This window comes from Trachemys scripta, chromosome 8 (assembly GCF_013100865.1).
Source record: "Trachemys scripta elegans isolate TJP31775 chromosome 8, CAS_Tse_1.0, whole genome shotgun sequence".
In the NCBI taxonomy this organism is placed as follows: Eukaryota; Metazoa; Chordata; order Testudines; family Emydidae; genus Trachemys; species Trachemys scripta.
This window is the reverse complement of record NC_048305.1, coordinates 56030873-56055695: the sequence shown is the minus strand read 5'-3', so window position 1 is coordinate 56055695 and position 24823 is coordinate 56030873. Positions and strand designations below refer to the sequence as shown.

General features: G+C 46.2%; 1 protein-coding gene across 1 annotated transcript in view; it reads right to left on the bottom strand.

Annotated features, from left to right (window-relative positions):
* Positions 1–23434, bottom strand: part of RNF2 (ring finger protein 2) — a 49287-nt gene extending 25853 nt beyond the window's left edge. The window contains exon 1 of the mRNA XM_034780406.1: positions 23162–23434. The gene's annotated coding sequence lies outside the window, so the exon portion shown is untranslated. The remainder of the gene's footprint in view (positions 1–23161) is intronic.
* Positions 23435–24823: the final 1389 nt, after the last annotated feature.

The window sequence follows — 24823 nt, the reverse complement described above, 5'->3', positions numbered from 1 at the left end:
ATAAGTCGAACCCGGAAGTGCTCGCCGTCGACTGCGGTACTCCAGCTCGCCGAGAGGAGTACCGCGGAGTCGACGGGGGAGCCTGCCTGCCGCGTGTGGACCAAGGTAAGTTCGAACTAATTCGAACTAAGGTACTTCGAACTTCAGCTACGTTATTCACGTAGCTGAAGTTGCGTACCTTAGTTCGAATTAGGGGGGTAGTGTAGACCTGGCCTTGACCAGGGCTCAGAGGAAAACAAACAAACTGAAGCTTACTTTATTCAGTATGTCAGCTTCTCTCTTCCAGTACCAGAATTTGATGTCATATAAAGTGCAGAGAATCAAGTTCTACTGAATCAAAGAAAATTGATTTTTAGCATTAAAAAAGTCAAAGAGAACTACAGACCAAGTTTCAAATGGGTTCCCAAAACCTTATTTCCAATCTGGATCAACTGAAAACCTTTCACATAAAGTAACCCCAACTGTCGAAGTTCCCATTTAGCACTATGATTAAACTACTATACACTGACTAGAGTTTGTCTTCACTAAAAAGTTTTACTGTGTTTGTAAATTGTGTTCAGAACCACATTAGCTAAGATGTTTGGTCATACTTTAGCTGACAAAGTGATGAGTATGTTAGTCAGCACAGACTACGGCTAATATGATTCTTCACAATCATGTGCCAACACAGTAACATTGTGTAGTCCAGATCACCCCTCAGTTGCAAGATTTCAGGCTCCAGTCTCTCAAACTAGAGCAACTAGATAGCAACATAAATGATTTGACATCCACCCTAACATTTTATTAAAAAGACGCCCAGAGATTTAAGATGTGGAATCATACTGTAAGGCACGGACATTAAACCATGATTATGTAAGCTACAAACACTTGAGAAGAAGCTATTTGATATACGACGCACATGCACTAGAGAAGTAGCTGCTGGTAGACACAGCAACAGAAATTCAGAACTCCATCAGTGTCCGAATATATAACTGCTGTTGAATACACATTGTGTAGGATGTGCAGTATTCCATGTGACAGGCTGGGATTCTATGGTCAGCCATAGTGACCAAACTGCACTGGAATGTTTTGACTTCTAACATGTAACTTTAAACCAATACATTTATTCAGCGCTATGAACAAACCACTCTTCTCAGTGCAATAAATTCTTTGACATGCTTTACAAATATTCCTCTTAACATAGGAGACCCAGAGGCTTTGTCAACATTAGTATTTTCTTAAAAAACACCTCTCCTCAGCATGCTTCTAGCAGTGCAATTTCATTGTTGGTGGCATTGCTCAGAGTGCTAATGTAGAGAAGGCCAGCGAGCTTTATCTAAGACAACATGATTTTAAAAGACTGAATGAATATCACATGACTAATCTATGGCCATGACCAGAAAATTATTAAATGGCTAAGGGGTTAGCTAGTTATGGAAGCAACCTGCACTTGGGTCACGGCCCAAAAAATGACAAAAACATCAAGGGTTTGCAATGGCAATGGGTTGCAGCATCTAATAATTGCTTAGTGCCATTCATACAACTCCATTTCCCTAAAAAGTGGCTTGTTAAAAGATGCAGAATCCTGAAAAGGGCATTCTTTCCCCATCCGTCCACACTCAATGCATGACTACATTAGGAAGTTTGTGTTGAAAATAGTCACCAGTGTGTTTCCTCTAACCCAGGCCTGCACAACACGCGGCCCGTGGGCAAGCGGTGGGGGGCGGTTTCCGGGTTCACCCCCTGCCCGGGGGCCCAGCCTCACAGCCCTGCACGCCGCGCTCTGACTGCCCCGACAGTCAGAAGCGCGGCTGCCGGGTTCGCCCCCTGCCGGGGCGGGGGGGGGCGACCTCAGCCCCGCGCGCCGTGCTCTGACCGCCCTGACAGTCAGAAGCGCGACTGCCAGGTTCGCCCCCTGCCAGGGCAGGGGGGCCCAACCTCCCCCACCCCTGGGCAGGGGGCGAACCCGGCAGCCCGCTTCTGACTGTCAAAGCGGTCAGAGCGCGGCGCGCAGGGCTGAGGTCGCCTTCCCCCCGCACACGCGTCTCCGTCTCCCGCTCCTCCTGCCTGGCGTCCAGCGTCACTTCCGGGGCTGCTGAGGTGGGAAGCGCTGGGCACAAGGCAGAGCCGGTAAGTCCAAGCGAGGGGAGAGGCACCCGGCCTGGGCTCGAGCCGCAGCTCATGGGGGCTGGGGTCAGGGGGATGTCCAGCTCAGAGGGGCTGGGCTCGGAGCTGAGGTCAGGGCTGGGGGGGGGGTGGGGGGAGGGGGGGGTCTGGCTCAGAGGGGCTGTGCTCGGAGCTGGGGGTCAGGGCTGCTGGGGGCTGGGGTCAAGGGGTGCTTAGCTCAGAGGGGCTGGGCTCGGAGCTAGGGGTCAGGGCTGGGGGGGCTGGGACGGGGCTCGGCGGGGCTGAGTGGCGCTGGGGGGGGGGTTCGGCAGGGCTGGGTGGTGGGGAGGGGGGCCTGTTTCAGCACGGCCAGGGGGTTTCGGCCCTCAGCTATTTTCTTTGGAGTAATATGGCCCTCGCCGCTTTACAAGTTGTGCAGGCCTGCTCTAACCAAACAAGACAAAAGAATGTTTTCTACACCATTACTAAGAAAGCATTCTGGAAATTACAGTGACAACTATCTTTCTGACAAAGTTGTCATATAGTTCAACCAATGGACTCAGCAGGGACATAGCATTTGGACTGTAAAGACCAAACCCAACTTTTCATAAGTTAAATGTATACATCATACATCTCTACAGTTTTCCCCATCAAATATGTAGTTACACAATGTGTTCAAATAAGACTATATTCTTAGAAAATAAAGTAATTTGTCGAATTATCAGTTGCGGAGTGATTTACGAAGAGTTAGGTATCTTATTCCTTTCAGGAAGTTTAGTGACATTTATTTTACCACTTTAAACTACACAAATACAACCTATTAAAATATATTTTTAATAGCACCTTTCCTATTCTCTCTCTCATACACACAAACTACTAATTCTTCCATTGGTTTAATAACAAGAGGACAAACAAAAATCTGTGTACGTACATACATACACATACACACACACACACCCCCTTAGGTCATCACATTAATAATAGCAATCCTTGAAAAGCATATAGGCCAGGGGTGGGTAAACTTTTTGGCCCGAGGGCCACATCTGGGAATAGAAATTGTATGGTGGGCCATGAATGCTCAGAAAATTGGGGTTGGGGTGCAGGAGGGAATGAGGGCTCTGGTTGAGGGTGCAGGCTCTGGGGAGGCACCAGAAATGAGGAGTTCAGGGTGTGGGGGGGGGGGGATGCAGGGAGGGGTGAAGGCTCCAGTTGGGGGTGCGGGCTGTGGGATGGGGCTGGGGATGAGGAGTTTGGGGTATAGGAGGGTGCTCTAGGTTGGGACTGAGAGGTTCGGAGGGTGGGAGCAGGATCAGGGCTGGGGGAGGGAGATCAGGGCTGGGGCAGTGGGTTGGGGTGCAGGCTCTAGCTGGGGGTGCAGGCTCTGGGATGGGGCTGGGGATGAGGAGTTTGGGGTGCAGGAGGGTGTGCCGGGCTGGCATCAAGGAATTCGGAGGGTGAGAGGGGGATCAGGGCTGAGGCAGGAGGTTGGGGCATAGGGAGAGGCTCATGGGTGCAGGCTCCGGGCAGTACTTAACTTAAGCGGCTCCCAGAAGCAGTAGCATGTCCCTTCTCCGGCTCCTACATGGAGACACAGCCAGGCAATTCTGCCTGCTGCCCCATCCACAGGCACCGCCCCTGCAGCTCCCATTGGAGCACCAGAGGTGGGCCATGCCACAGTTCCGGGAACTGTGTGGAGTGGCCCCCGACCCTGCTCCCCAGCTGAAGCACCAGAGCAGGGCCATGCCGTGGCTTCCAGGAGCCACGTGGAGCAGCTCCCTACCATGCTCCCCAGCTAAAGCAAGGCCATGCAGCGACTTCCAGGAGCCACGTGGCGCGGCCCTCTATCCTGCTCCCCAGCTGGAGTGCCGAAGCAGGGCAAGCCCCAGACCCCGCTCCTCAGCGGGAGCTTGAGGGCCGGCTTAAAACGGCTGGTGGGCCGAATCCAGACCATGGACCATAACTTTACCCACCCCTGATACAGGCTATTTTGCCACTGTTTTTCAACTGTGTTCCAATTCCCTTTAACTTCAACTTGCTATTCTACTGTTCAAAATTTCAAAAAAGTACCTGCACTTATGAAAGGCACTGCAAAATTACATACAAAGAACATATTTTTACCATAGAAACAGCTTTTAGTCATTATCTCTGCATCAGCAGAACACCTCAAAACTACATCTAGAATATTATTTATGAAGACATTAGAAAGAGAAGACTCCATCATTTAATCATCAATTAATCAATAACATAAGTATGGTTCTTTATGCATACTTATGATTCTTGAAAATATTATTAGTAATTAATAACAGTTATGTAAAGTCATTGTTTAAAATAATTGTGTATAAACTAAATGGTGTGTTATGTTCAAGAAGACTAAGATCTGTAAAATGCAATCAAAGCTCATTTTAAAAGGCTATTAATGCACCAACTCATTATATAATCTCTGAGGTTGAAACTTCAAATAGAAGTTACATGCCTCAAGAGAAGTCAAAAAATGATTGAGCACTTACATATGTTTTCCATCCTCAAAGACCTTTAGAAACAAATTAATTTTTGCATTATCCCTGCCAGGCAGGGTAGATACAGGGCTGGCAGCACAACTGGGAATCACCAGACATCTACTAGTTAGATGCCAACATGAAAGGCAAGTGGGGACTGGCTTGCCAGCAAATCCAGGAGCAAGGTCATGCTGATGGGCAATGGGAAGGTGGTGGGATTCTTACCAGGGTGCTGTCTCTACACGTTACTTGTGGGCACTCCATCTTATAGACCAACCCTCTTGCTAGCAAGTGCTTTGATGAACTTAGTCACCTTCCCCACCCCACCAAAAATATCTACAATTATAAGAAAGAAGAAGAAGGTGCTTTCTCTCATAGTTTCCTCCATCCCCACCCCAGAAAGAAGAAAGGTATCCGCTTATCTACTCTTCCCCAAGCCTCCTGGCTGCTCAGGAAGCAGTGAGAGTCCACTGGGAGTGGTTGCTTGAATAACTCTGTTGCTGAGGCCCATATATTTCCCCAGAGAGCAGATAGAATGAAAGAGAGATGATGGTTTCACTGTTGCCCACAGGGTTTCCATTAGCACCAATGGGACCAGGAATGACACCAAGGAGTAGTGGGTGCCCTCCCACCACAAAAATGTTTCCCTCTACCCCACCACACCAGAGAAGTGGAATAGAAGCAGAGGCATTTTGTTCCCTTACTATAGTGTGTGAGCTGTGACTTTGATAGTGATTAGTGAAATACAAGCAGTGATTACCTCAGAGAACAGGGAAATGATCAGCGTACAGAGGATGCACCAGTGTAATTGAGGCCAGGTCTATACTACAAACTGACATTGGTATAACTACGTGGCTATGAAAGGGTATGAAAAATCCACACCCCTGAGCAACGCAGTTATACTTACATAAACCCTGGTGTTTATATCAGGAGCCAGAAAAGGGAGGCTGATCATAGCCAGGCCAGACCCCCACCTGCCAGGCTAGGGCCAGGAGAGCCTATGTGCAGGGATCCTTTCCTTTTCCAGGCAAACTCCCCCCTGCAGGCTTGGACTATGGACTGGCACTGCTGCCCCCTTTGCCTCCCCATCCCAACTTCTTCCAGCTGTGTGGACTCAGGCAGGAAGAGGAATCTAGCCTGGGAGGTCTAGCTTGGACTAGTCCAAAACAGTAGCCTGTAAGAGGGGTCCGACCTGGGCTCCCACCTCTGAGGCCTCCATTTCTGAACAGAAGTAGCTAAAAAAAAAAAAAAAAAAAAGAAATGTTTTTTAAATGTCAAGCAAATGATCACTGACAATTTCAGAACTTTTCAGATAACAAAATGCATCAAAGAAAAGCAAGTTCTCTGAAATTTGCCAAGACATATCAGCTTCAAAAATAGGCCTAATTCTGGGGAAAAAAAATCGGCAGGAGAGTCCCCTACCAGTATTACCTTCAAACTATGTACTTTAGATAATAACGAAGAAGACTGTATCATAGAAGCATGGGAAGTGGAACATTCAGCATCAGATTCTTCATTAGAATAAAAAGGGGGAAGGGGAATAAGCTATACCAGTATAGGTATATTTATGCAGGTTTAACTGCATCCACAAGTTGTACTAGTATAACTATATTGGTTTAAAAAACAAAAACAGAAAAACCCAACCTGCAACTGACAGTTGTACAGGTAAAATCTCTATGCAGACTCGGTCTCATTAACAAAACTTCACTGGAGGACATACGAATGATTATCTTTACAACTATAAAGGCCTGGCCTTTTTAAAATTTATTATTATTAAAGAAAGTTTAAATCCTGCAGAAATTGTAGGCCCCCTCATTTGCAAGCCCACATTTTCCTGCTAGGATGAGTAGGCAAGTTGACCTTTCAAGTCTTGGATAGAAAAGTAACAGTATCCCCAGACCAGTGAGACAGGAATGGTTAATTGACTAAGACTACACGAATTCCTGGATGCCGGCCAGAGATGCTAATCATGCCTCCCTTTTCCAAGAGCGGACAGATGTGTATCAGCATGCTTAGGGAACTATTTTAAAAAACTGTTAACGTTACAGCATTATCTTATGTCATCTGCTGATAAGAATGTCAGAGAGATGCTACATTGAAGAAGCCGCTCTGGGTTCTCACACATTTGTATTCTGTTTCCCACTCTGCTCTCTGCTGACCAACCTAGAGCAGTCCAGTTCCTTCCTAATTGGAGAGAAAAATCAGGATGTTTTGTTTCAAGATACATAAAGAAGAAATAGATGGGAACTGGTCTGAACAGAGGTGTACTGAAGACTGAGAAAAGCTAAAATAGTACATTACTGAGTTCACATATTGCTAAATATATTATATGTAATATAATATTACTCAGAATCATCATTGCATTTTAATCCAAGTAATATAACACAGTACTATAGTACAATGTATATTAAACATGATGAAAACAGTTATGTTTTAAAGCAAGTCTTCTACCCTTTTATTTGTAAATTTTAAATCAATCAATCACTTCAGTTTTGGTTACACTTAAAGAATAGTGTAATGCACACTAAAAACTAAACAGGCCCGGTGCAATAACTTTCCTAATAATAATCCTTTATTAACATTTACAACTGTTCTTTACCTTCTGTTTTCCTACTTGGAGAAGTGGGTGTTGAAATATAAATTAAAATAATTTGAGTGTAACTATATACAAAAAAAAAAAAAAAACCAACACCAATTACAGCAATGAAATTCCACCATGGCAGACAAGAGATTAGTATCTATATGAAAAAAAAAGGAAAAAAAACAGTTTATGAAGCATTTACAGATGAACTTAGACTTCAGATAGGCACATATAGCTCCCACTGATGTGAATGCTAGATGTTCAATTCATATCCAAGGGCACAAGTTAGCAAGTACCATTTATGTACAGGTATTAGCTTTATTATGGAGGTGCCAGCTAAACTTCATACTTAAGGCTGAGCTAAGGTTTACACTTAAAGCAGGAATTCACCCTCTTATGAAAATTGATGTATCCTCCCTAAAGTTACAGCACTAACTATAGGATGATTTTTTTTTCCTGAGAATTTACAAGTAAATCTATTAGTTTATAAGTTAACAGTAATTCTAAAAAATTGGTCCTTAAAGACAGACTTTTTCCTTTGTCCTTAATGATCTTAAGGAAATTCTCTCAACTGCCCATAAAATAAAAGCCTCACTGAAATCTTGTCCATAGGCCACACTTGAGGTGTTTTGTTGTTGTTTAAAAAAAGATTCATAGTCATTCTCTCTGGTCCCATCCCATCTGCTCCGATTCCGCCACTAGCACCACGACCTTCATTCTTCATAACTGAAATTTTCTCCTTTAGCAGAGGCTATATTAAGATAAAGTCAAGGTTGAGAGTACATATCAGTAATTTAGGATTCAGCACATTACAGCATTGTTGTGATTATCCCCCAGAATAAGCATAATAAATCCAGGAATTCCAAGTTAAGGTTAATCTGAAAAAAAAAAACAAATTTGTTGTGTTGGTGTCATAACTCCATTTTCATACGTTAACCTTAATTCTGCCCTGTAGTGACACCATGAGAGGGAAAACAGGTATTTAAAAATCAGTATAATCTAACACAAGACCACAAACACTGAAATGCCTTAATGGTAATTGTATGATTAAACACCCAATAAAATTGAGAAGTCCAAAAGGACCACAAGACTTTACAGAAGCTTAACAATCTAAGGCAGACACCCTTGATAGTGGGGGATGTCTTAGAGGAGATTAGTTCTTTAGTATGCTTCTATATTCCTGGTCACACTTGTTCTGAATTTTTAAATCTACTGTTAGCCAGCCCCCAGATCCCTGATCATCCACAACCACCTCCAATAAAAAAAATTAATTAGTATTTCTCTTCAACACTATGCTTCTGAAAATCCAGTAGCACATCTGAAACTATTATTAGGAAAGCCCTCCAGATGATATCTGATAGTGGGGAATACAAAATATTGATCCAGAGATTCAATAGCACAAGATTTCTTTATTATATTCCTTCTCCTGAAGGGGAAAACAGGAGCTGGCACATTTTGCCTAGTGCATTAAGATCTAGAAACTTCCTGCTAATTGTCTTTTCAGAACTTACTGGCAGAGAAATATACTGATCAGTATTCTCTAGAATGCAGCAACATTTCCAGTCTCTCTCTCTTAAGCTGCTCAACCGTGCATTAGCAAACATTTGAGTTTGACAGTTATGTTCTTACAGTTGCTTAATTAGTATTTGCGCGCACACACACACACCTGGAATATGCAATGACAAACCAGATATGGGCAAATTGCCACTGTTAACATTAACCAAAAAAGAGGCAATGCTCCTGTTTTAGATGTCAAGAGAACAATTACTGCATTCTTTGTTAAAGAATTAAAAATTGTGCCCATCATTCCTAAGGCTGTTTTATGGTTTCTAAAGGACTTTGACAGCAGCACTTTTTTAAAGCCAGATGATTTCAAGTTTGATATTTCTCTTTTTTCTGTGTATTAATAGGCATCAGACTAATTACAATAACATTTCATAAAAAGGGAGAAGTTACACACTCAACGCCTTTATTAAACAGAATGTCATTCTCACCAACAGAGCTCAAATTTATTCTGATGATCTTGTATGCCATTTAACATACCCAGTCTGCATTAGTATGCAGCCTTTTGGACCATTTTGTTCTTTTCCATATAAAAAAATCCTTGGTGTCATTACCCAACCCCCAAAATTGTTTTGATTCCTCTTTCCAATATCTTCTCCAGCTACACAGACAGAATTATAATAAATTGGTTTACTCCACTTACAATACACCTTGACTGTATTATCACCTGCTTTTAAAGTAACCCCAAATGCCTTTAAATTCACAAGGATGCTAATTTTCACTAGTTTTCATATTTCATCTTGGCAAATCCCAAAGGGATATGGGTTGCTTGCAGATCAAGCACCACCTGGAACAATCTCCATCTAGGTCCTTAAGGTGGTCTAGCTGTATATTCAATTTATGTCCAGCACTGGTGTCATAACTATAAAGGGAAGGGTAACAGCCCTCCTGTGTACAATACTATAAAATTCCACCTGGCTAGAGACTCCAAAATCCTTTTACCTGTAAAGGGTTAAGAAGCTCAGGTAACCTGGCTGACATCTGACCCAAAGGACCAATAAGGGGACAAGATACTTTCAAATCTTGGTGGGGGGAAGGCTTTTGTTTGTGCTCTTTGTTTTGGGGGGTGTTCGCTCTTGGGACTAAGAGGGACCAGACATCAATCCATGCTCTCCAAATCTTTCTGAACAAGCCTCTCAAACTTGTAAGTACAGCCAGGCAAGGCGTGTTAGTTTTATCTTTGTTTTCTCAACTTGTAAATGTACTTTTTGCTAGGGTGTTTACCTCTGTTTGCTGTAACTTTGAACCTAAGGCTAGAGAGGGATCTTCTGGGCTCTTTAAGTTTGATTACCCTGTAAAGTTATTTTCCATCCTGATTTTACAGAGGTGATGACCTTTTTCTTTAATTAAACGCCTTTTTTTTAAGAACCTGATTGATTTTTCCTTGGTTTTAGATCCAAGGGGATTGGGTTTGGATCCACCAGGAGTTGGTGGGAGGAAGGAGGGGGGGATGGTTAATTTCTCCTTGTTTTAAGATCCAAGAGTAGACTCATAGACTTTAAGGTCAGAAGGGACCATTATGATCATCTGGTCTGACCTCCCGCATGTTGCAGGCCACAAAGCAGTCCCTACTCTTTCCCTTGACTCTGCTGTTGAAGTCCCCAAATCCTGTGGCTTAGAGACTTCAATTAGCAGAAAATCCTCCTGCTAGCGATCCCTGCCCCATGCTGCGGAGGAAGGCGAAAAACCTCCAGGGCCTCTGCCAATCTACCCTGGAGGAAAATTCCTTCCCGACCCCAAATATGGCAATCAGTAAAACCCCGAGCACGTAGGCAAGATTCTCCAGCCTGACCCTCATTAGCCATTATACTATTTACCTGCCATGGCACGCTGTTCCTTTGACTAAAATCATGTTATCCCATTAAACCATTCCCTCCATAAACTTATCTAGCTTAATCTTAAAACCAGACAGGTCCTTCGCCCCCACCGTTTCCCTCGGAAGGCTGTTCCAATATTTCACCCCTCTGATGGTCAGAAACCTTAATCTAATTTCAAGCCTAAACTTCCCCACGGCCAGTTTATATCCATTCGTTCTCGTGTCCACATTAGTACTGAGCTGGAATAATTCCTCTCCCTCCCTGGTATTTATCCCTCTGATATATTTAAAGAGAGCAATCATATCCCCACTCAGCCTTCGTTTGGTCAGGCTAAACAACCCGAGCTCCTCTAGTCTCCTTTCATACGACAGGTTTTCCATGCCTCTGATCATCTTAGTGGCCCTTCTCTGTACCCGTTCCAGTTTGAGTTCATCTTTTTTAAACATGGGAGACCAGAACTGCACAGTACTCCAAATGAGGTCTCATCAGCGCCTTGTACAACGGAAGCAGCATCTCCTTATCCCTACTAGATATACCTCGCCTAATGCATCCCAAGACCGCATTGGCTTTTTTCACCGCCACGTCACATTGTCGACTCATAGTCATCCTGTGGTCTACAAGGACCCCAAGGTCTTTCTCCTCTTCCGTTACTTCTAACCGATGCGTCCCCAGCTTGTAACTAAAATTGTTGTTAGTCATCCCTAAATGCATCACCTTACACTTTTCACTATTGAATTTCATCCTATTTCTGATACTCCAATTCACAAGGTCATTCAAGTCTCCCTGCAGAATATCCCTATCCTCCTCCGAACTGGCAATACCTCCCAGCTTTGTGTCATCCGCAAACTTTATCAGCCTACTCCTACAATTGGTTCCGAGGTCAGTAATAAATAGATTAAATAAAATGGGTCCCAAAACCGAACCTTGAGGAACTCCACTGGTGACCTCCCTCCAACCTGACAGTTCACCCTTCAATACGACCCGCTGCAACCTGGTGAACACAGAGGTTGGATCTGTGTTCACCAGGGAGTTGGTGGAAGAGTCTCTCAAGGCTACCCAGGGAAGGGAGTTAGCCCATTGGGAGTGGTGGCAGCGGACCAGATCTAAGCTGGTAGTTAAGCTTAGAAGTTTTCATTCAGGCCCCCACATCTGTACCCTAAAGTTCAGAGTGGGGAAGGAGCCTTGACAACTGGCAATCTTCTCATTCCAAAGTTTAGCTCTCATATGATCACTGGCCATGTAGTGGAATTTCTTGGTAAACTCACTTCAGGATTCACTGGTATTAGCCATCGGGCACATCTACACTGGTGAAGTTACATCGCCAGCAGTTCCAGCACCGCTCAGAGAGCGCAGAAGGAAAACGCAGTTGTGCGTTCACACTGACAGCTGCCTGCGGAATAGCGTGTTCACACTTGAGGCACTTGCAGCACTATTTGGAGCGATGCACTCTGGGCAGCTATCCCACAGAGCACCTCTTTCTCTTTTGCCGCTAAGACTTGTGGGAAGGCGGAGGGGGTCCCAGGGCAGCCTGGGTCCAGTCCCAATGCCCCGTGATGCATTGCTTCGCATTCCAGCAATCCCTGTACTTCCATCATTTAGCACCATCTTTCAAAGGTTTGTGTACTGTGCGCCCTGCCTCTTTCAGGCTGCAGGAATGGATCCCGAACAGCTGACCAGTATACTGCTCACTCTGACCAACACATCATGAGTGGCTAGGGTGACCAGATGTCCCGATTTTATAGGAACAGTCCCGATTTTTAGTTTTTTTTCCTTATATAGGCTCCTATTATCCCCCACCCCCTGTCCCAATTTTTCACACTTGCTGACTGGTCACCCTATGAGTGGCAGTGGAGTTATTCCTTAAACTACAAAGGCAAGAGGAGTGCAACATTGATCTTGCCACATGAAGTAGCTATGACACAAGATTGCTTCTGGCATTCACAGAGGCGCTGACCACAGTGGAACACCACTTTTGGGCTCAGGAAACAAGCACCAAGTGGTGGGATCACATCGTCATGCACGTCTGGGATGACAAGCAGTGGCTGCAGAACCTTCGCATGAGGAAAGCCACATTCATGGGACTGTGTGATGAACTCGCCCCAGCTCTGCAGCACAAGGACATGCGAATGAGAGCTGCCCTGTCGCTGGAGAAGCGGGTGGTGATTGCACTGTGGAAGCTGACTACTCCAAACTGCTACCCATCAGTCGCTAACCAGTTTGGATTGGGAAAGTTGACCATTGGAATTGTATTGATGGAAGTGTGCAGGGCAATTAATCTCATCCTGTTCCAAAAGACCGTGACTCTGGGCAACGTGCGTGACATTGTGGATGGCTTTGCACCAACGAGCTTCCCTAACTGCAGAGGAGCGATAGATGGCACACACATTTTCCAATTCTGGCACCAGATTACCTAGTCACAGAGTACATTAATCACAAGGGGTATTTCTCAATGGTTCTCCAGGCGCTTGTAGATCACCGTGGGCATTTCACGGACATTAACGCAGGCTGGTCCGAAAAGATGCATGACGCACGCATCTTTCAGAACACTGGCCTGTTCGGGAAGCTGCCAAGCAGGGACTTCTTTCCCTGGACCAGAAGATCACCGTTGGGGAAGTTGAAATGCCCATTGTGATCCCCCGCCTACTCCTTAATGCCGTGGCTTATGAAGCCATACACAGGGCAACCTGACAGCAGCAAGGAGTGGTTCAACAAAAGGCTGAGCAAGTGCAGAATTACTGTTGAATGTGCATTTGGCTGTTTAAAAGCCCGCTGGCGATGCCTGCATGGAAACCTGGACATAGCCAATTACAATATTCCTATGCTTGTAGCCATGTGCCGTACACTCCATAATATTTGTGAAGGGAAGGGTGAAAGCTTCATTCAGGGCTGGACCGCAGAGGCTCAGTGCCTGGAGACTGAGTTTGAACAGCCGGAGACCAGGGCTATTAGAGGGGCATAGCGTGGGGCCATAAGTATCAGGGATGCCTTGAGGCAGCAATTTGAAGCTGAAAGCCACTAATATTTGCTGCTATGCTCGGGATTGCAGTGCTTGTAATGCTAGGAGGTGACTGGTGCACATGATGCAATAAGGGGGTTTAACATAATTGCATGTTGCTTTGCAGTGCTCTTTTTGCTTTTGCTTAATAGAATAAAGTTTGCTTTCAAACCAACACAATTCTTTTATTAAAAGACAACAACTCAAGGAGAGAGTCATACGACAAAAATACATCAGAATGAAGGAGGATGGGGGAGGGAAGGCCTCCAGAGAAGGAGGGATCCCAGGACAGCTACAGATTTGTGTATGTCCTGGGATCATACCCAACCTTCTCCTTTGGAGTACAATGCAGCAGGTGCTGTACTTCAGCAGGGCTAAACTGCAGAGGGATAGGGGTTGAGTGCAGTGGGAGTCAACACTGCTGGACTGTGAGGAGGGAAGATTGGAATGCTGCGGGTAGAGAGTGGAGCCAGAAGGTTGATTACAGTGTGTTGGTGGTGTGTGGGGGTGCATGGGAAAGAGTTTTGTGACAGCGGCTGCAGGGGAGGACGGGCACAGAACTGCTCGTTTGAAGAGCTAGTATCGCCTGAAGCGTGTCCGCTTGGCACTCCATAACGTTTAAGAGCTGCTCCGTGGCTTCTTTCTGGCGTGCTGCATTCTCCTTTCAGTCCCTCTTCTCGCTGTCCCGCCACTCCTTCAATTTCTGTTTCTCAGCAGCGGAGTGCATCATAACCTCATGCAGAAAGTCCTCCTTAGTTCTTCATGGCCACTTTCTAATTCTGTGCAGCCGTTCTGCCAACGATAAGGGAGGCTGGCCTCCCCAGGACATCTCTGTGAAGTTTAAATGCAATATTTTACAGAAGCAGTATTGTTTGCAACACAGACAACACTGATTCAGTGCTTTAAAACACAGCCAGTATTCACACACCTGTCACTAAGTGGCTGACCCTAGGCAAGCACACATGAGCCACAAGACCCCCAAAATGGTGAGTAGCCACAGGGGCAGGGTGAATCACTCTTCCCGGACCCTGCTGTACACTGGGCACGTGGCTCTTAGGGAGAGCCACACTGTAGCCGGGGCCTGATAATCATTCCTGTCCCCACACTTTCCACAGGATGTGATTATTATGGAAGATATCTCACTGCTGAGGGTGAGCAGGGAATCAAGGGAGGGTCTTCTCCAAGACTGCGGCTTCCGCCCTGGCCCCTATGTAGTTCACCTATGTGCAGCAATGGTCCTTCCCCTCCGCCCACCCCACGACAGCACAGTGGCACAGGAAAGTTACCATTAATGGGGCAAGAAACAAAGCAGCTCTGCCGAAGAACCTGCATCAGAGGATTGCCCAGTATCTCCAAGGGTTTCCTGGAGATCTCTGAGGGAGATTCCCATGAAGTGAGGGAATCTATCAACAGCCTGTTCCACTGCTCAGAATAGGCATGCGGTGGGAGACAAGCCTGCTTTTTACAACTCTCCTGCCCCCAACAAATCGCTTCAGCAATTCCCAAAATCAGATCCTCTCCTGTTTGGGTTTCACCAAAATCCGACGGCTGTGATTGACTAGGCTCCTCCGGGGTAGAAAAGAGTTCCTGACAGCATGCATCCCTGGCCTCTGAGCCACCCTCTGCCTCTGGGTACCCCTCCCCCTCTTCGTCCAAGATTTCCTCCTCCTGGCTCGGTCCTCTCTCGACTGGCACGTGAGCCAACGAAGTATCCACAGGGGCCTTTGCAGTGGAAGCGGGGTCACCACCAAGTATCATGTCCAGCTCTTTGTAGAACTGGCAGCTCACGGGCACAGCACCGGAGCGGCTGTTTGCCTTCCAGGCCTTGTGGTAGGCATTCCACAGCTTCTTCACTTTTACCTACACTGCAATGTGTCCCGGTCATGGCCCCTTTCTATCATGCACCGTGAAATCTGTCCATAGGTGGTATAATTCCTACAGCTAGAGTGCAGCTGGGACTGCACAGCTTCCTCTCTGCAAATGCCGATGAGGTCCAGCAGCTCGGCATTGCTCCAAGCGGGGGATCACCTAGTGTGAGGAGCAGGCATGGCCACCTGGAAAGATGCGCTGAGACCACTACATGCATCACCGAGCAAACAGGAAGAGGATTTTCAAATTTGCAAAGGAATGTACAGGGTGGAGATGACAGTTGGTCACCTGAGGGCAGGGCAATAAAGTTCAAACCGATGATCAGAGAGGTGAGAAGAGGCATTGTGGGACACCTCCTGGAAACCAACTGCAGCACTGTAATCACCACGGTGTCTACACTGGCACCACAGCGCTGTAGGCCCAGTGCAGAAAGCTCTACCCCTCTCATTGGGGTGGTTTTTTGAGAGCGCTACAACTGCGCAGTTTCTGCACACTAAGTGGCTTGGCAGTGTGTACACCTCGGGAGTTACAGGACAGAAAGCTGCTTTACTGCGCAGAAACTTGCTGGTGTAGACGGGGCCATCCTAACAACATATACATACCAAGAATGCTGCTGAAACTGAACCAGTGCTGATTACTCCGGGGTGGGAGGGTGTTTCTGCATGACTGTGTGCCTGCAGAAAACACTCCTCCCCCTGCAGAATTCCTATGCTTCCCTGTGGAAAATGGCAGGGAAGCAAAGGGAAGCCGTGGAAGGGGGGGGGAAGGGAAGGCGGGGCAACCATGGGCGCAGTTTTTTTTGGGGGGGGGGGGTTTCCCCCCCCCCGGAGGGGGGGGGGGGGGGGGGGGGACACACAGGGTTATGTGCCACTGCCCCCACCCCCAATCATTTCTGCAAGCTCAGAGCTGCCCAGTTGAAGGAGGCTGGGTCTTGGCTCCACTGACTCTGCAGCTGAACACCGCCTTCTGGGTCCTAGTGCCAGTCCTTCTTTCCTTCTGTGTGCTGGGAGCCTTCCTGTTTTCTGTGCAACAGTGAGTGGCTGCAGTGGGGCTGGGTAAGGAGGTGTGTGAGGGGAAGAGATAGCGGGGAAGGAAAGGAGTGGAATAGGGCAGGAGAAGGGGAATGCAGGAATGAGGGGAGGGGGAAGGAGAAGAAGAGGGGATAGGGAAATTGCAGGGGGAACTGGGAGCCCGGCATGCGGCATCCCCTCGGAAGCAGCTGAGGCTCCCCCGTTAAGCAGGCCCATTGAACCCTCACCCTGACAAGCCCTACCCCCCTACACCTGAACCCTGCCCCGAGCCTCCCACACCCAGACCCCCACCCCACTGATCCCCAACCAACTACATTTGGACCTCCACCCCATCAAGCCCCAGTCCCCCGGCACCTGGGCCCCCCCACTCTGCCCCCTACACCCAGACCCCCAAGCTGAGCCCCAACCACCTTCACCTGGATCCCCTGCAGAATGCCACTGTCCCTGCACCCGGAACCCCCCAATGAGCCCCTGTGCATCCAGATCTTCCACTGAGCCACCCGCACCCAGATTGCCCCACACAGAAATCTCTCACCCCACACCGGGATTCCCCCACACTATGCCCCTCCACATTTGGATCCTGCTGGGCTGAACCTACCCATCCACACTGGTGCACCTGGCACAGAGGGGGAAGGCCCTGGAGTGTTTCTGGGGCAGGCCCAGCACTTACACTGTGTCAGGATCAGGTGCAGCCTCACTACCGAGTCCCTGTACCAGGGAATGTGGGGAATTCTAGCACAAACCCAAAAATCTCTCCCTTTTTGTTAAAAAAAATAATAAAAATTCAAATTTCCGCTTTACTAATGCAACAGGCAGTTCAGAAATTTCCTACTATTCAAGCTAAAGTGAACTGACATTTATACTTATATGGTGTCTGTATTTTGTCTAAAAGCAATATTAAGCTGTCACACATGATTAAAGATCTGTGCCAAGACTGAAATGAAGAATCATTACAGAAACAAACTATCCTATCAATCATCACTGCTGGCCCAGGTTGACAGACGAGACCAGCACTTGAACTCAAAGGCATTAAATGCACATAAGGATTTAGCATACAGCTAATTTAAAAAGACAACAAAAACACACCATGAAGGACCTAAATCTAACTCCATGTGTGTCAATGAAAGTATTTGGCACTGACATCAGTGGGAACTGGATCAACCTTTGTATCACAATCCAGATTACCCAAAACAGGGGTGTTCCTGCCTTTTGTGGCTAGAGCTAAATTACATTTTTAATTATGGTCCATAAACTAAGGATACAGATTAAGGATCATATACTACACACAATCCATAGCAGCTCTCCCAAGGAGGTCAATAGAAGTTCTGCACAAAATGAAGCAAATAAGATCTTTATGAAATCGCTACCATTTAATATTCTGTCATTTCTGTCCCTTGTTTGCAGATTTGTATGCCAAATTCTAGTATCTGTGTACATGAGTAAGGCATGCTACTATATCTGCATTCTGTGCATGACTGCCAACCTAAATTTTAGAAAATATGGCTCTTATATTGTCAAGATTAGACTTCAAAGTTAACCCACTGAGATGAATGGGGGCCATTTAAGACAGCCTGAAAAATCAGATTTAGCCAGTGCTACATCAGCTCACATTTGGAAAGATTTAAAAACAAACAAACAAAAAACAACTCAGCCAACCATCATGAGGGCTAAAAATTTTAAAGAAAACACACAAAACAAAGATTTTAGATTCTTGAGAATCTGAATCTATGATGGAGATTAGTTAAATACATCATACAGGCTAGGAAAGACACCCCTTATCCAACTAACAGACTCATATTTTTAAAATAAGCTCTTTTCTTTTATAAAAAAAAAGGGGGGGGGGTGAAGCATAAGAAAGCAGGTTACAAATACAGTAAGCCTTAGCCAGAAATGCACCTCATCACTTTTAGAATGGGGCAGTGCTGGGAAAACAGTACATACTCAGTCCTTAATTCAGACTGCTGGTAATGTATAGGATACAAAATGCCCCATGTATCCCCCTGATGTGGAATGCACCCCTTGTGGCAGAGCTGTGCTTCAGAATCACAGCTTTCACTTTTAAAGACCATTCTAGCCCTCACAGTACAGTTGGCTCATTTTTTTTAAGTTAACCAAGTTAGTGTTATCTTCCTGAAACAATAGTTCTGGGAGGTATAAATTGCCCATTCAACTCAATAAGGATGTTTTTCTAAGTGATATGCTCTGGTCTAGTTCAAACAGGAACAATTCAGGGAAATCCTATGACCTCCATTATATAGGAGGTCAGACGAGGCGATCACAGGCATTTCTGGTCTTATAATATATGAACTCTAACAATTTAAATGCCAATATTGTTAACAATTTCACTGCTGATTATTTTAGCAGAAATACACAGCTGACTTGCTTACACAACAATTCAAACAGTCACCCACACCTCCACTGGCACCAAAAGCCACAACTATCCTCAATCCAGCTGCCAAAGTCTCTGGCTTCCCCCGACTTCTATGATGCAGTTAGTCCAGCAGTTCTCAAACTGTGGGTCGGGACCCCAAAGTGGGTCTCGACCTTGTTTTAATGGGGTTGTCAGAAGTGGGTTGGGGTGAAGCTTGAGAACCCCTAAGTTAGTCTGATATTGACAATGCCTGTGTGCAATACTGAAAACAGAAGGACAACATAAAAAATGAATTTAATATCAAAACAATTTTTTCATTTTCATATTAATGTAAAAGACTCATTTTTAAAAAATTATCTGGCGGTGTGACAGAATTGCCAGGCTGCTTTACCAGAGTACCACGGAATCCAGGAACCTTGCAACAGAATCAGGGCAAGAGTATGTGAGGTCTTACCCGCTATACAGCCTCCGAGTGACGTCTAAGGGCTTGTCCACATTTGAAAGTTAATTAAGATAGGTTGTGAATTTAGCTGTTCTTGTCCCACTCCATTTGTGGACACTATTATTCCAGAACAAGAGTGCTTTATTCCTGTTTAGCTTAACCAAGTGGCTTACCTGAGTAACCCAGGAACTATCTCTATGTGTAGCAAACCCTTAGGTACACAGCAGTGAGGTGCATCAAGCTACTCATTTCAAGCAGATTCAGTCAAGCTGTTGAGATTCGTTCACATGCAACTATCAGGAGAAACACCACTTTCAAATCTGCCTAGTCAGCATACAATTTATACAGTATAACCCACTATTATCAGATCTAACACTCAGTTTGGTCATCAGTGATACTACATTCTCTGTAGTCTGTTAACTCATATGTTGTAGCCGTGGTGCTCCCAGGATATTAGAAAGAAAAGGTGGATAAGATAATGTCTTTTATTGGATCAACTTCTGTTGGTGAGACCCAGCTTGTCAATCTACAGAAAATTTAATTAACCACAAGAATTAGCAGGTTATTCCTCAAGAATTTATCAGCTACAGTGAGTCAGATCATCTGCAGAAAACCAGAAAGTGATATAACTTTTATTGCATACAAGAAAAAGACATTCCATTGCCTGAATATATAAGAGAAGTTCTAAAAGTCAAATAACTCAACCTTATATATAATTGCTTTACATCTACATTTTTGTTACATTTGGTAAGTGAAAACTTTGATCTAGTGGTTAGCTAAAACCAACAGTAATTCACAGGATTTCAGGCCTCTCTCCCACCATTTTTTATATATATATATATATATATATATGGCTAACAATATCTACACCGGGTTTAAACCCAGTGATGATCTGAAATAGTTTAACTTTAACCCCTTGTGGTGGAAAGGAGAAGGATTTAAAAAAAAAAAAAAACCACACACTTGTAAAAGAAAAGAATACTGCTGCTCTTGCTCAAACAAACTGCTCACAAGAGAATACTGCAATCCAGAGGTGGAAGTGGGGGGGGGGGGGAATCACAATTCTTTGAATATTTCTACATTGCTACAAGACTGTGCGGCACGATGACACTGAACTCTATTCATTCTTCATTGAATTACTTTAATTTAAGATAAGATTCTCCACAGATCAGTTAATCTCCCCCACAAAAAATAAAATAAAATAAAATCAGATTTAACAATCCTTCTTCTTGTCCCATAGTCAATCAAAAGCGGGCACTTGAAATTCCACCCATGCTTTATGTGAACTATGTGAAGCATTAGTGATTCACTTTACATTGATTCCTCTGTTTTTCCTGCATGTTCTTGATTAATTATTATACTGGTGTTTTAGCTAGCCCAGACTGTGTCTGGACTTTTTTTTTTTTTGGGGGGGGGGGGGGGGCGCGTCATTTAAAAAAAAAAAGTGACTCATATGCTGACTTTTCTCCTTGCTTTGTTTCACATTGATTTTTCATTTGGTTCTTTTAAGTGAGTGTTGGGAGAGAAGAAAATAAATTTTTAATGGAATTCAAAATAATCCTGGTATCAAGACATTTGTATCATTTATAACCCTGATGGGACTCCAGTGTTTGATAACTACATTTCTACCTCAATGTATATCATCAGCCCCTAAAGTTTCAAAACCCTGCTCCAATTACACAATAGGCACTAGCAAATCTTTCTACCCAACACATTACAGTATGTCATTCTTAAAACACAAAATGCCATTGATACAGGCAGAAGCGTGCCACATATTTCATTGGGACTCCACATATTACTTAAGCAGTGAGACACAACAGGCAGTGCTTTTCTTGGCAATTACAGCGGAGCTGTATGTTGGAGCTAGGATGCTGAAAGTCAAGTCATTTTATCCACCCAAGTAGTGAAATAATCACCCTAAAATTCACCACCTGTGGTAGCCTCCTGCTATTATGAAATTGAATAAATACAGAAAAAAAACATTTGTCAGTGTCAGATCACAGAGTCATAAAGCTCTAATTGAAAGTTTTGAACCTATTTTGATTTCACTGGGATACATGTGACATGGCTTTAGATCCAGCCACCAGCTCAGCTTTCCCACAGTCACTCTCACACTAATGTCTATGCCTAGCAAACACACAGATCTGGCACTTTGCTGTCACTTCTCTTCCCCAACCCCCCAGCAAGTAACCCATTTAGGCTAAAGCTCCACACAAACATCTTTAAATGTCAAACACCACTTCAAGGTACCTGCTTATATGATTTACACTACATTTTGTGAAAAAAAATTATGTGTCTTGGCTGACAATTTATACACCCATTCTGAGTCTGACATGATGTATAAAAATTACAAACTGTAACATTACAAAAATAAATTTATAATGAAAACACAAAAAAATTCAGCTGCAATACTTCTAGCAGGAATTCCTACAATAAATCAAATCTTTGTCACAGAATGAATGACATATATTTAAAGAACTTGCCCAAGCTATCCAAAAATAGTTTCACACATGTTTTCAAATACAGATGTATTCTTTAAATCTTTTTAAAAAAAAACCTTTCCCATCACTAGGGATCTCATGCAGCACTGCATCTCACCAATACCCAACAGGAATAATGGTATTAGAATTTGACCTCTGTTTGTGTTGGGTATCACCTTACTCCACTTGATCCTCTTGATTTCAATGGGATTATTCATGGACTAAGAAATCTAGCCCAAATATTTTTATAGAAGTTTAGCATGCACCCCAAAAGGACAGGAAGACATTTAAACTAAAAAAAAAACTGATTAAAATTATTGTTTTATATATTAATTTAAACAATGTTAGAGGTGGGCAAGTGCTCTCAAAAGGCTGTCAAACTAAAACACCAAGCAAAACTTTTAAGCAAGAAGTGCTGTCAAAATGGTACTGGAAACAGTGTAAATGCTAGCGTGGACACTAGCCTTAACAATTCCTTGACAAAAAGACTTGCCTCAACCAAGTCTTTTTGATACCCTATTGAAAATTATGTCCATTCTATGCCAGCAGTTAAACATTCAATACCCACTGTTCACAACTGTGAAGGTGTGCACATGGCTTCAAAAAAAAAAATAGAGCAAAAAACTGATGCTAGCACAGTGGTTTTGTCAGTAGGTGAAAGCAAGGCACTTACCACCCCTCTCTCAAAAAATAACTGCCCCAGGCTATGTGAAATAGCATCCTCTTGCATTTTCCCCCAAATGCATGTACCCATCTTGCCCTCTCTGTGGTTTGCACTGTTGTTCGCCGTTACGACGCAGCTCTATTTACCTCGCACCGCGGCTCTTTGTGTGTATTCTGCCCCTGTGGGATTGCCAGCAATAAATCGAGGGACCCGCAGGGGCTACCATCCCCTTTAGGGATTAATCAACGTTTGCAAAGCGCTCTGGGGGTGCAAAGCACTGTGTAGATGCTCAGCGAGACCCGGGGTGATGGGGGAGAATAGCCCTGACATATCTGACACAAACCCACTGCCAGCAAGATAATCACCCGGAGCCAATCCCGCCCGCCCCAGGCACAGAGGAGTCTGTGCCCCCAGCACAGAGACGGGGAAGCAGAACCCAGACAGCTCAGGCTGGAGGGAGAAACCCAGACAACGACATCTCCTTACTGATGAACAGCGAACACACCCGCCGCAAAGGGGTCACGTTTGTGGGGAGCCTCGGACCCTGGGGCCCCCTCGCCGGAGCATGGGGAGACCGGGGTTAAACACCGCTGGGACGAAGGGTCCCACCGTGGGGAGCCGCCAGGACTAACCCCCGGTTGCAGCACGAAGGGGCCCCGCCCGGGGAGCCGGCGAAGGATGGGCTGCGATCCCCAGGCAGCTCTGGCCACCCCAGCCCCGGCAGGGGAAAAGACCCAGCCCAGCCCCGCCCGCTGCCCCCTCACTCACCGGCTGCGAGCTCTCCCCTCGGCCGAGCCCCGTCTCCGGCGGCCGGAGCAGCCACAGCCCCAACAGCACAATATGGCGAGCGGCAGCCTCCGCAATGGAGCTCGGGAAATAGAAGGGAGTTACATATTCATGGCCGGGGCCGGGCAGGGGGAGCGGGGATGGGACCGGGCTTCCCGAAGCCCCCTCCCTCGGCGGGGAGCGAGACTGCTCAGCTAGCGGGAACCCAGCTCTTCCCTCTCCTCACTCCCGGCTGCACAGCCCTCTTCAGCAGCCCCTTCGCGCCTCCACCCCCACCCCCCCCGGGCTGCACAGCCCTCCTTAGCCTAGATCCAGCCCCCTGCACAGACTCCTTCAGCCTAGCTCCAGCCCCCCAGTGCCACTGCCCGCCCCCGGGCTGCACAGCCCTGCTCAGCCTAGCTCCAGTGCCATTGCCCCCTTAGCCTGCACATCCCCCCCCAACTGCACATCGCCCCTCAGCCTAGCTCCAGCCCCCCAATGCCACTGCCACCCTGGGCTGCACATCCCCCCAACTGCACATCGCCCCTCAACCTAGCTCCAGACCCTCAGTGCCACTGCCCTGCACACACCCCCACCCCCCAGGCTGCACAGCCCCACTCAGCCTAGCTCCAGCCCCTCAGCTCCTCCGCCCCCTCGGGCTGCACAGCCCTGCTCAGCCTAGCTCCAGTGCCATTGCCCCCTTGGGCTGCACATCCCCCCCCCAGTTGCACATCCCCCCTCAGCCTAGCTCCAGCCCCCCAGTGCCACTGCCCCCCCAGGGCTGCACAGCCCCCCTCAGCCTCGCTCCAGCCCCTCAGTGCCACTGTCCCCTTGGAGCTACACAGCGCCCCTCAGCCTAGCTCCAGCCTCTAAGTGCCACTGCCCCTCTGGGCTGCACATCCCCCCTGCTGCACAGCCCCCTTCAGTGCTGCCCCCTGGCAGCACAACCTTCGTTGGCCTAGCTCCAGCCCCTCAGTGTCCCACCTCAGCCTAACTCCAGCAGCTCAGACCCAAGCCCTGCACTCCCGCACCCAATGCCTTCATCTTCACTCTGCACTAACAGGCTGAAGCTCTGTGTTCCTTCCCTTTTGGCTTCTCCCTTCAGGCTCCCCACCCCTCATCTTGGTTCAGCCTATTAGTGCAGAGCCCTATGCTTTTCTCACTCTCTATCCCCCATTTTACCTCTAATCCTTTGTTACAGAGCTCTTTGTTTTCACCCCACATAACCTTTACCCCTAGGCATTGAACCTTATGCGGAACCCAAGGAATGCTCCCCCTTTACCCTCCCTAGCTGAGCTCCAGGTGTTCAGTGCAGAGCCTGGGCTGCCCCATTAGCACTCCCTGGGTGCTAATGCTTGGGCTGCTACCTAATCCTGAGGTTTAGCCTTCTATTCCGCCTCTCCTAGCGCCCCCCACCTCCACCCCTTGGCCCCTTAAGCTGAGCTCCAGACATGGAGATGCAGTACCCTCTATTCCTCTATCCTATCCCAACTCTCCCAGCTGAGCTCCAAGTTTCCTTTAGCTGAGTCCAAAATGTAACTACTACAGCAGAAACCCTTTTCTACTGTTTTGTATTATTCAATACTTTCCAGATGATGAAACCGAACCAAGGAATAGAAAATACTTTTCAGCACTCCTCCCTTTCTTTGTTCAACATCACACACT